Source organism: Armigeres subalbatus, chromosome 2, assembly GCF_024139115.2.
Source record: "Armigeres subalbatus isolate Guangzhou_Male chromosome 2, GZ_Asu_2, whole genome shotgun sequence".
NCBI classification, from domain to species: Eukaryota; Metazoa; Arthropoda; class Insecta; order Diptera; family Culicidae; genus Armigeres; species Armigeres subalbatus.
The window spans coordinates 177,307,603-177,320,288 of record NC_085140.1 but is presented as its reverse complement, the minus strand read 5'-3'; positions in this window follow the sequence as shown (position 1 = coordinate 177,320,288).

Here is a 12,686-nt window from a genome sequence, read left to right as displayed (position 1 = left end):
ATCATTGCGATCCAAATTGTGATTAGTGGAACATCTCCAAAGGGTTGGGGAATGTTCCTCTAGATTTCCACCAAATTCAAAATGTTAAAGGTGTGACGGATTAAAGTATTATTTTTGTTTAACTACACTCCCGGCCAAAAGTTCTGGATCACCCTCGAAAAATATAGGCAAAAGTTTTTGGTAGTATTTTCGCCGTCTTACATCCGATTTCGGGTATTGTTAGCTCGATACAAATAATATGAGTAGATCTTACAGGTATTTTAAACTATCAATTTTCAATTTTTTGTTTTATTTTTAAAAATCAAAATGTTTACTTTAGAGCATAGTATGCATCGGCTTCGTTACATAATCAGTTGACAGCCACTTCTCGCGCGCGACAGACGTCTTTCCGCACAATTCATATATCTAGTCTATTGCATTGATTTATTCGTGTCGTTCTTGTTCCGAAAAATTGCATTCGGCACGAGATGTCACACAGAAGGAACACTCTCGTCGTGGATTTCAGTGTCCTGCCAAAGCGACCGCCGTTGGACCAGGTCAAGGAGTTTCTCGAGGAAGATATAAAGATTGACATGGCAGATGTTAAAACTATCCAGTTACACAACCTCAAAAACTGCGTGTATATTGAGATGCACGACTCCGGCGTAGCCCCACGACTACAAAAACAACACCATCTCAAACACTCGTTTGAACATCTCGGTGTACACTACTATATACCAGTTTACGTTGATGGTCCCGCTACCACCATCAGGATCCACGATCTCCCGCCGCGAATGACCAATAAAATCATATCCGATCATATTGAGCAATATGGCAAAGTCATCTCTATCCACAACGAAGTATGGAAAAATTTCTTCCCAGGAGTGTCGAATGGTGTGAGAGTAGTACGTATTAGGCTGGAGAAAGCAATACCATCACACATCGTAGTGGACAATCATACGACACTTGTGACCTACCGCAAAGAAGCAAATCTCGCTTAACTTTTCAAAAGGACCTAAGTAACATTTTTTTCATGAATTATTTTGAGTACTGCAATCGAAAGCTTTCATGTTTTTCTGTTGATTGCGCTATTCAAATTAATTCATGAAAAAAATGTTACTTAGGTCCTTTTGAAAAGTTAAGCGAGAAATGCTCCAACCACCGTGACTTCTCATACGCCAGCAAAATTGAACGATGTCGACACACAGACCAACAGCGCTAAAAACATTACTCCAGTGGCAGTCTCAACTGGAGCCAGCGAGGCCTATAATAACGACAACGATGACGGTAACAATGGCCAACAAAGTATAGATAACTTGATAAGAGAAATCGAAAACGAAATTGCAGAGAAGAGGCGGCTGTCAACGAGTACGAGTGAAACAAGCAGCAGCGTAGGGCATGACGCAAAACGTTCGTGTAATGAGGGATGCCAATCACATAAGGAAGTGCAAAACGGAGAAGAAAATTGTTGCGAAAATTACTTTGATTCTGATTGGAAAGTCTACAATACCAGATCAAGAAAAAAAATGATTTTGTATTTATTATATTATAGATGTAAATTTCGGACATGAATGCACTTTAGAGTGTAAAATGTCAAAAATAAACAAACAAACAAACAAACAAGCATCGGCTTAAAGTTTTGTCTTCATTTGCAGAGCGAAGAAATCGGGTGAAAATAAAACAAACTCCTTTAGAAATAATTTAAAAAAATCTCATGTGAATTCTATAGAGTTTTCAGTGAAAACTTTTGGAATTTTTTTGCGGCTACCCCGAAGGGTTTTCTGGGGAAATTCCGATATATTTTGTGGAAATTCTAAAGATTTTTTTATGGAAATTCTGAAGAATTTTTTATGGAAATTCTAAACAATTTCCCGTAAAAATTTAAACAGTTTCCGGGAAAATCGGCTTTTCCCGTTGAAGCCAACTCTTACAGAAAATGTTGCTTAAATATCGAATATGATATAGTATGATATGCAATATGATCGAAAAAAAAAATAAAGGACCTATCTTAAAAAAAGTAGAAGGTTGTATCCAAAACACGACCGCCAATTGGACGTTGGAGAAGTGTAAAAGATTTTATTTTGAAATTCTGAATATGTTCCCTGGCGTTGATATTGCGGTATTGCGGACCGTGCCCTTGTTATGTTGGCAGTGCTCATACATTTAAAGGTATTGTTTAATCCTTCCGATACCCGCAGCCGCATGACTTCACGGTTGAAGCATCTCGGATGTCCAAGATAAATATTGTCTATCCGGAACAAAGTTAGAACGCTTATACCGAAGTTGGATTTTTCTCCAGATACAGGCAACATTCCCAACTTCTGAAGTAGTGCGCTGGATTCGCCTAAAGATGCGTTAAACAACGCATCAAATAGTTTGACATATTAATATTCGGAAGAAAGTTCGGTTCGGAAGTCCTGACTTCCGAATTCTAAGTTGGTGCTACACCGACAATATCGGGGAAAGACAGGACAGGTTTCTGATTTTTTTCCGGTGCAAGTTCCAGACACTTGCCTTTCATCCACATGAGTGTATGTTGTTGTCCAATCATCATTTCTATCTCGTTCATCTCGTCGACGACTTTAAGGAATACTGCCCTACGGTCCTCCGAAATATCCGTCTGTTCTGTTTGTTTCGCAGCCAAGTTTTCTTCATTGAAAACAATTCCATTCCGCCTGAAGAGCGGTGTAGTAACCAGATAGTCCAGCCATGCTTTAACGGTACCTTTCTTCAAGTAGCCGGACAAGTAACTTGATTTGTGTATGAAGTGTTTCTTGATGCACACGTTGATAGCATAGTCGTCATCCAGTTGGCGGGGAAGTTCGCCTACCATCTGGGCCACGTCGACTGGAATGTTGATAATTTGGCCGATTATTGCCAAGTTACCTGTTGCATGTAAATAAAAATAGATAAGCAAAATCATATATTTATTTGATGTAATAAATTTTTAAGTAAAATAACTTTCCCACAAACCTGCAATATGCCGCAAACGACGAAATTGCATGAAATCGATCCTGGGAGACACTAGTCTTGTGGTGAAAGAGTCCAGCGGAGGCAAATTGAACGGAAATTTGGGATATGTAAAGCCATTTGATTGCGACAATGGGGGAATTCGACACGTAGCACACGACATAATTTGTCGTAAGTAACACGGTAGCATTAGAGTTGGAGATTGGTTTCAAATCATTCTTGAACCAGATTCTAGCACACACATCACATGTGCAACCAAAATCGTTTTCCACGAATCGTTTCTGGAACTCCCAATCAGCCCGATCGAAATTGGGTTTGTCTTGTGTTAAAAGTGAAGAAAATATGTTCGCCATCATCAGCGACAGCAGACACGTTTTCTTCAACATCACCACGCTCATCATCGACATCTGATCTTGCGGACTGCATCACAACATTTTCACCGGCGTCGGAATCTTCATGATCACAGTTAACAACTGTATCAGCACGGATTAAGTTGAATTCTACTCGAAGAAATTGTAACACGGGAACATTAATCCTTATTGACAGACAGATATACATTTAAAATGACTGTACCAAGTACAATAAGACATTTTGAAACATAAAAGATTAAATGAAAAATTATGGCCAAGCGTACTATAAACAACAATAGCATAATAATATAAAATTCAAGTAGCATGTGTTTAGGATATATTTATACAAAACACCAGTCTTCACGAAAACATGAGCGGCGCTGAGCTTGTGTGCAGTTTTTGCCAGTGTTTGTTCAACCCGAGCGCGCGCTCTCTTTCAAGCTCGTGTTCACCGTCAACATTGAACATGGGTGCGAAAAATGAACGCGGTGCGGTTCAGCTCAGGCTCGAGCTCAAGCTCAAAACTTGGGCTGTGTGTTCAGGCTGTGTGCTCATGGAGCATGCTGTGTGCTCAGACTGTGTGCTTAGGCTGCTGTAAACTGAGGCTGTGAGCGTAGGTTGTGGGCCGAGCGTGAATCATCACGATTATGCGGCAGTTCGGCACGTCTCATATGCGGCATATATAGTTGAGGTTGAAGGCAAAAAACGATTCGGAGCAGGATGCCTTTATTGGGGCCTTGATTCAGAGTTTGTAGATGACAAGATATAGTTTCAGCATTTGTAGATAAACATGGCAGCATTGATTATTTTACGATATTGCTTGAATATTTTTCGGATGTGTGCATCTGACCTTGATAGAAATGAGTAGAAGTATGCGCAAACCTAAATCTCACTGTACAGAATATTTAAGATTTATTATTCATATCATGAATTTTAATTTTTGTTTTTCATGAAGATTTATCAGAAGCATTTCTAAAAACTGGTCTATATGGAAGCATTGGTGGTTTTTTTCTTTATGATTCTTCTCTCGGTTGTAAATCCCTTAGTATGTGGAGAGCGTGTTATGTTTTATTTATTAAAGATTGTAGAAAATAAACCGAAGCTTGGAACTAACTCACTTTCACATAAAAAATAAGTGTGTTATTAAAACTATTAAACTCAATTGGGGAGATGAATGAAACGCATACAATCTTTCCAGAAAAACGAAAAACGCAAAAATGTTCAATAAACGGCAAAAAAAAAAAAAAAAAAAGCCACCAACATGTTTCGGTCCAGTCTAAGATGTTTTCGGGTGGAAAACATTCTCGACACTCTGGGCATAGTTTATTCATAGATAAAAAATACACCTTCATTAAATGGCAGGCAAGCTTTCAATTAATAACTGTGTAATGTAAATGCTAATAGGGAACACTAAGTTGGGAATGGGAACTGATAAGGAAAATAGCAGTTGGAATAAAAATCCATTGAGGAAGAGAAGAAGATATTTCGATAATGTTGACTATGGGTCAACCTATTTTATTTTCCACAAACTTTCAACAGATTATATTGAACATATTGAATAGTAGAGCGGAGGACCAGTTGGACTGTACCCCCAATTTCCGTCCGCAACGTTTATAACTCGACCGTCTTCCAACCATATGACTTGATTTTTTGTACATCACTAGAAATCTGCAGATGCTAATTGCGTACCGTGAAGCACCCTAATTTCGCGCACTTAAGATCTGACAAAGTTAAAACGTTCATTGAAAAACATGTAGTGGCCATTTGGGAACATTTGCTACTGCATCACGTAGAGGAAGGATTCTAGGTTCTCAAAAAAATGTTACTTGCAAACTTTGCTGCTATTTAAAAAAATGCGGTATGAATCTGAAACCGTTGTATGCTCCTTATTTCGCGCATGAAAATAGGATAGTTCCTAATTTCGCGCAAAAATGTTCCTAACTTCGCTCATGTTTGGAATTGAATATCGTTATTGATTTGATGAAATATAATCAGTTGGCCAATAGAAGCATGCATCCATTGTTCAAAATATACAGATAACGATATCAGAAAGCCGTCAGTGACCCATTCTTAAGTCGAAATGGTATGCCCCTATATTTCGACCCTCTGGAGCTTTGCTTAGATTTTACTTCATGAATTTTAGTTGACACAAGTCATAATTCCTAATATATCGTTTTCTTCTGAAATATAAACCGTATTTTAGGAAAAAAAAGGCATTGTATGAGCAATGTGTAGCTGGTGTATTAAAAAAAGTTTCATGTATGAAAGTCTTAAATTCCGCTATCTCGTACATAGGACATCTTCAAATATGTGTTTCATATAAGACATCTTCAATATTATATACATTATCGAAAAAGCTGCTGTAGTTTTATCCTCGACTCAAGTTTAGCATCATTTTACACATCGGATTTGATAGCTATTGCAGACCCAGACACTAATCTATTAGATTTTTCAAGTCAACATTAGTCGATGTCGGTGGATATCCGCCTGAAAATTAGATAAAAAGCGTATGGGATTAAACTCTTCGGGTTCTATTAAAACTGTAAAACTGTCCTGTGCATTATATTGCTTTTGTTTCATTAGAATGTTGCAAATGAAACTACGCAACAACAATAAACGAAATTAGGCGCCCTAATTACTCTCATATGCCTAATTTCGCGCACAAAGCAAAAGTCTAAATAAACACAAAATACATAAAATTTCACACTTTTCAATAGTAATGACGAATAAACATATCCAAGAGAGCATAATAGATACAAATATTTCCAAAAAGTAGCCACAATCATTTGTTTACTTGAGTCATGTTCTTTGTCTCTGTGCTAAGCACAAGCAAATATGGCGGTCGATAGCAGGACCAAATTGAAATAATTTTATTTGGTGTACTAAACCAAGTTTGTTTTTCAAATTCTTTCGTGAAAAACATTTAACAACAATGATATTTTGTAATCCTCCAGATTTTTCAATTTTGACTGGTACCTAAAAATTGAAAAAAATAAATGATTTTGTAATGCGCGAAGTTAGGGCGCGCGCGAAATTAGGGCACATCACGGTACTAGAATCCAAGTAATTCAGTTCTTATGCGCCCAAGTAATAAGCTTTGCGGACGGGAATGGTTGGTGCTGCCCTAATGGTCCGATAGCCTAATACAAAAAGTCCGTGATTTAAAATTCTTGCAGTAGTTTTCAGTAATTCCGGTTTCACGCGGATACTTAATCAATCGTTATGTAAATACTTCTGATCGTTGTTGTTTGCAAAAGTATTGGCCAATATCGGGAACTTGTGCGGCATTTTAAAATATGACCGTGTTTGAATCAAATACACTGAAGTCAGTTTTCACACGGACAATACGTATATCCCGAAAACCGCATGAAAAACGACTTAATTGAAAACAGTTTTTTTTTTTGGGATTTCCACTTATACAATGTAAATCCACGTGAAAAGCGACATTCATAATAATACTATTTTTACAAGTCTTGTGTTAAGAAGTGTCAGTACAAATTATATCAAACTTATATATATCGAAATTTTCACCTTTTTCGATGTCGAAGAAGAAGGAGAAAGATAATATTTAAAAATATGACACAAGAAAGCAACCACATTAAATTTGGAACTCTAGAAGTTATTTAATTAAAAAGTCTTAGCAGTGCGGGGTTGGACTTTTTTATACTGTATAATGAACATACAATTTTGATTTTTTATTTTATTTTGTTTTATCACACTTGATACACAGAATAAGAAAAGTCCAACTCCGAACTGCTAACCGTTTTAAAATAAATTGATTTTTGAATTTTCGGGAAGAGTTTTTAAAATTTTTTCGTATGCTTTCCGGTCCATTTTTTTTGAATAGCATCTTTCTGCTTCTCTTTCATGTAACATCAAAAAGCCAATACCTCAGCAGTATGAAACAATTGAATAGATCGATTTTAAACTGCTGTACTGCTCTAGGCGTCAACTGCCCAGATATCAAAATTAGTTTCTCACTGAAAATATATAAGAAATCCTCAAACAATGATGGTTATTTAAAATATGACTGAAATATACTATCACCTGAAAAGGGTAAGTACTTTAAATAGCTTTCTTTTATGTTACACAAGACGTTGAAGTTTTGACAAACCAAACCGTGCATCAATAAACAAATGTTCAGTTTATCGCAGAAGTTAACATAATTTTCTTTTTACTTCTACTTATCATAGAACCAATGAAATTCAATTCTATAAAACTAAAGTTTGATATGAACATCAAAATCACATACCAAAATGATAAGCCAAGCTTAAACCAATGTCTGTGGATTGGAACCAATGTTTTGTACCGTGCTCAAAGCGGCGCTCACAGCCGCGCTGAAAACATCAATGTTCGAGCGCCGCTGTGAGCGCGGTGCAAAACATGAGCATCCAGCCTGCGCTCGTGTTCATGTTCATTTTTACGAGTGCACGTTCGAGCCCGAAGCGAATGTTCATTCGAGTGCGGCAGCATGGATAAACATCTGCGCGGGGCTGCACCTTGAAGACTGCAAAACACACTAGAGGGAAAGACGGCTTTGGCAGGTTTTGTTCTATTATTGTCAGGGGGGTTTTTGTCGACCAACTTTTATAAAATTTGGCCACAATATTCTTTGATATGCAAATAATGTTTAAGCCTAATTTGAGCGTAGTCAGTCATAAAAAAACCCTGCCAATAGTAGAACAAAACCTGCCAAAGCCGTCTTTCCCCCTCAGTCTCAGCTCAAACTTCTCCCATGTAATATGATTGTTATGATAAGGACCAATTTGTTTTCCACAATACGCCTATCCAATCACAAGCAGCCACACAGCTTATGATTTGTACTTTGAAAAATATTCGTCTCGGCTCAATCTTTTCTCGTGTGAAATTATGATTCTAAGAAGAACCCATTTGTTTCCAGTAATGCACCTTCCCAATCACAAGCAGCGACAAAACCGAAGCAGAATCTAAAGAAAATTTCATTTCATTGCTACTGACCCCAATGTCAGCCACTCGATAAGTTACCGCTAAAACACGATAAACACCATCCACGCGAATCAATTTCGCAGCATCCCCCTCCGAAGAGCGCTTGCGCTGCTGCCGACGCCAAGCGATTATAAAGGCTCCCCCAAACACACGCGACGCGACAGTCGCGACGCGATTCTATCGCTTGGCGACAGCGATTCTGTCGCCGTTGGTATGGAAGCGTAAATAGAACATTGCCTGCAGCGACCCAACGATAGAATCGCGGCAACTAGTTGTCGTCGTCGCGGCGATGAAATCGCTTAGGTCTGGGAGAGCCTTAATTTGCACTTTGAAGAAGTAAAAGAAGAAGAAGAAGAAACCGGCAGGACAATTGCATCGCAGCGCCAACCAGACTTCACCGGCGGTGGAATGGCTGCGGAGAAGGCAACAGCAATGATGGTTGCTACGGGCGGTGGCAGCAACGATAATTGCTACGAGCGGCGGCAGCAAGGCTCAGAGAAACATCACCAAGGACATCTCATCGAAGGCGTGGAGCATTATAAACAGCATCGTAAACGACATCTTCGTGCGTGTCGAGCTGGCCAAGCCCGCCGTTTCGGAGGGGTTTCAAAGTCGTCACCATATAAGTCAGCTCCTAGTGAATGAACGAGGAAGTAGCTTTGCGTAAAACGGCCCTTTTCAGGGCCACAGTCCCACTCAAAGAGGAGAGGAATTTTCGCGCAGGCCGGAAATCAAAATTTTGAAATGAATTTCCACTACTGATGCCACTGTCAGCCCATTTATGATTTGCCGCTGGAACACGATAGACGTCATCCATTCTAATACATTGTTTTGCAACATCTCTATGCAAGGAGCGCATGGGCTGCTACCAACAAAGAATTTTGTCCATCACCAAGTGATTATGATTTGCATTTTTTGCAGATTTTTGTCTCGGCTCAAATTTCTATCGTGTAAAAAGATGATTTTGTTTCCAATGACGCGCCTTTCCAATAATAAACAGCAAGTATACCGAAATCAGAATCTTGGGAAAATCTCATTTGGCTGCTAACGCAACTCAATGATGTGAGACGTCATCATTGTTTACTTCCCGCACTTTAGCTGCTATCTATTCCAACTTTCTACCGTCGCCAAGCGGTTATGATGTGCACTTTGAAGAAAATATTTCGGCTCTACCATCTCTTGTGTACAATGGTAGATTTGACAAGAATCGATTTTGATCCACAGTGCGCCTGTCTAATCATTAATAGCAAACAAACGATAGTCCGTATCTTGCGTAAAAATTTCACTTTTCTGCTAAATACCCACTATTAAGAAAACATTTTCAGTGGCGCCACTGGTATCCGGGGACGTAATCGATGCCATTTTTGCAATCAACTCTTTCTTCTCATAAAATTTTGGTCCTGAGAAGAACCGATTTTCTTTCCAAAATGCGCCACTAACAGTAACTAAACGATAGTCCGAAGATTGTTGCTTTTGGAGATGGCCTCTCAATGTTCCGCTTTCTGCGTAATGCAGAACAAATATTTCGGCCGATCGCGCGATCGTTCTGCAGTCCGGAACAAGAGAAATCACGCACTGAACTCTTTTTGTTTTGCGTGGAAATATTGTGGATTTACTTGGCCAATGGATTCGAAGGTCGATTCACTTGCCTATTTTTGCAGCAAGGTTTGCCAAAGTCAATAAATGTTTTATAGATTACCTTGCTTTTTGCTCCTTGTCTATCAAAACAGATGCCAAAACATAGGAAAAAGAAAGAGAAGTCCGAGGGAAACAGTAGAGATGGTCGGGTTTCGGGTTTTCAAACCCGAAACCCGATCCGAACCCGAACCCGACGGGTTCGGGTCGGGTTCGGGCTTTCGGGCTTGGAAAATTAGAACAATATCGGGTTCGGGTCGGGTACGGGTTTGCGAGATAATAAAATGTCGGGTCTGGGGTGGGTACGGGTTTGAGAAATAAATTATTGAAATTTTTTTATTCGTTTCTGGTTAATTTGAGGCTTGTTCATTGTTTAGACCTATACCCTTTTGGGTGTAAAGAGAAATTTAAAATATCTAGTTTGAGTTTTCCGCCAAAAAGTTAGTTCGGGTCCAGCTCGGGTTTAAGACTGCAAAAATGGTCGGGTACGGTTCGGGTTCAGGTTTGATAAGATTTTTCATCCCGGGTTCGGGTCGTGTCCGGGTTTGAAAGGAATTTCTAAATCGGGTTCGGGTCGGATTCGGGTTTACAAAAAGTGAAACCCGACCATCTCTAGGAAACAGCAAAAAGCATGTGGCAGACTTGCCAGTTTTGACAGATTTTACTATGACAACGGGTACGAAGGTGAAAACGGCGATTTCAACGACTTTTCAAGGAGCGACTATTTCGAACGGTCGGATCCAATAGGAAAATCAACGTACAATATTTCCCGTGGAAATTTAGAATATTTTCTTATGATGATTTTTAATTTCTCTTGCAAATTTGGAGCAATTTCTTGATTAATAAATTTTATGGGCATTCCAAAAAATATTTTCTGAATAATTTTCGGTGGAAATTATGGAGAATTTTTAGTTAAACTTTTTGTGGACTTCTCGTAAAAAATTGGAATAATTTTTCACAAAAATTAGAAGGGCTTTTTTACAAAAATTGCAAATTTTTTTTTTGTGGGAACTCAAACTGTTTTTGGTGGGAAATTCAAAAATAATTTCTCGTGGAAGTTTTCAACAATTTATTTAGAAATTCCAAAAATTTTCCATCGATAATTCCAAAGAATTTTCATTAGAACTGCCGAAGAAATTTACGAAAGAGAATTTTCCACGGGCATTTCGAATAATTTTGCTTATATTTGCAAAGAATTCCTCGCAAAAATTCCGAAGAATTTCCGAACTTTAGCAAAAAATTTCAGGGACTTCCCAGAAAATCTCCAGTAAATATTATGAACGGTTTCTCGTGGAAATTTCGGAGAATTCCCTTTACAAGTTCCAAAGAATATCTTTTGGGTATTCCAAAGACTTTCTCTTGGATATTCCAAAATGCTTCCAAAAAAATCTGTTGAAGTACGACATAATTTCCATAGTTTGCAAAGAAGTTCCTGCTGAAAATCAAACGAAATTCTAGTAGAATCTGCAGTAAAATCCAAGTGAAGATTTTGAAAAAAAAACGAAAGTTTTTATAGAATACTTTGGAGAATTTTCCTGCTCAACACAGAAGAATTTTCTGGTGAAATCCATGATAGTTTTAAGCTCAGACTTTTACTTTAGTGAAATTTATTAAATTTTTAAGGAGAAATGCAAGAGATTATTTCGGTAAAGGCTTGCAAAAGAAACGGAACATCCTAAAAAAATCAAACAAGAGAAATTCGCACGAAGCTGCTGTATAAATCGCTTTTAAAAAACATTAAATTAAAAAGTCTACGTAGACTTTTGGTATACCCCTCCTTCGTACTATCGTAGACTTTTTCGAAACCCCTACCTCCCCTCAAGAGTCTATGTGGTTTATGGACAGCCCTTTACGAATTTCTGGGAGAACCTTTGAGGACGTCATGAAGAAATTTCCTAAGCAATTCCTAGGAGGAGCAGTTCCGGAGGATTTTTTAGAGAAATTTCTTAGCTGCTTCCATGCAAATTCCTGGATTCTTGGGAGATTTTTAGAACTCCTGTGGGAATTACTAGGAGTGAATAAATTTCTGAGCCAATTATCGGTGGAATTCATTAAGGAATTCCCGAATGAGTTTCCCGAGGATTTTATAGATTAATTTGCAAAAAAAAATCCTGGAAGATGTTTTGGAAGAATTCCCGTATAAACTTCCTTAGGAATTTTCTGGAGGAGTTTCAGAAGAAATTACTGTGAGAATAAAATTTGCGGAGGAATACGTGTGTATATTTCTTGAGCAATTTACGGAACAATTTCTAGACGTCTTTTCGGAAAAATTGTGGGGAAATTTTCGAAGAAATTCCAGCAGGAACTTCCGGAAGAAGTTCTTGAAAGAATATGAGCATTTTCAGAAATGGTGAAATCAGTGAGGAAATACGCGGAGTGAATCCTCTTTGAATTCTTTGAGTAATTGTCGGGAGTATTCCAAGAAGAATTTTCAAGCAAATTTTTCGGAAGATTTCCTGTCTGAATTACGAGCTATACGCTAACTTATGCATTATGAGTTTTGCAATGCTTTTAATTGTTTGCTTTAGAGATGTTTGACAATTTTGGTGACCTACGTTTATTTCTCTATTGTGAATGATATCTAAAATTGTCTGTTTAAATGAGTGGTCGTCTTTCCCTGAAATGGGCGAATGAATCTAGCAGTTTCCATTTATGTGCCAAAAAAACAACAAATATGACAGCTCTTTTCTAAATTTTGGCACCGAGGGTATCTCCAAAACTATTTTCTTACCCTATCCGATCTTGACTTAGTGTACCGTCGGGAAAAATAAAACAACCGAAGTCCAG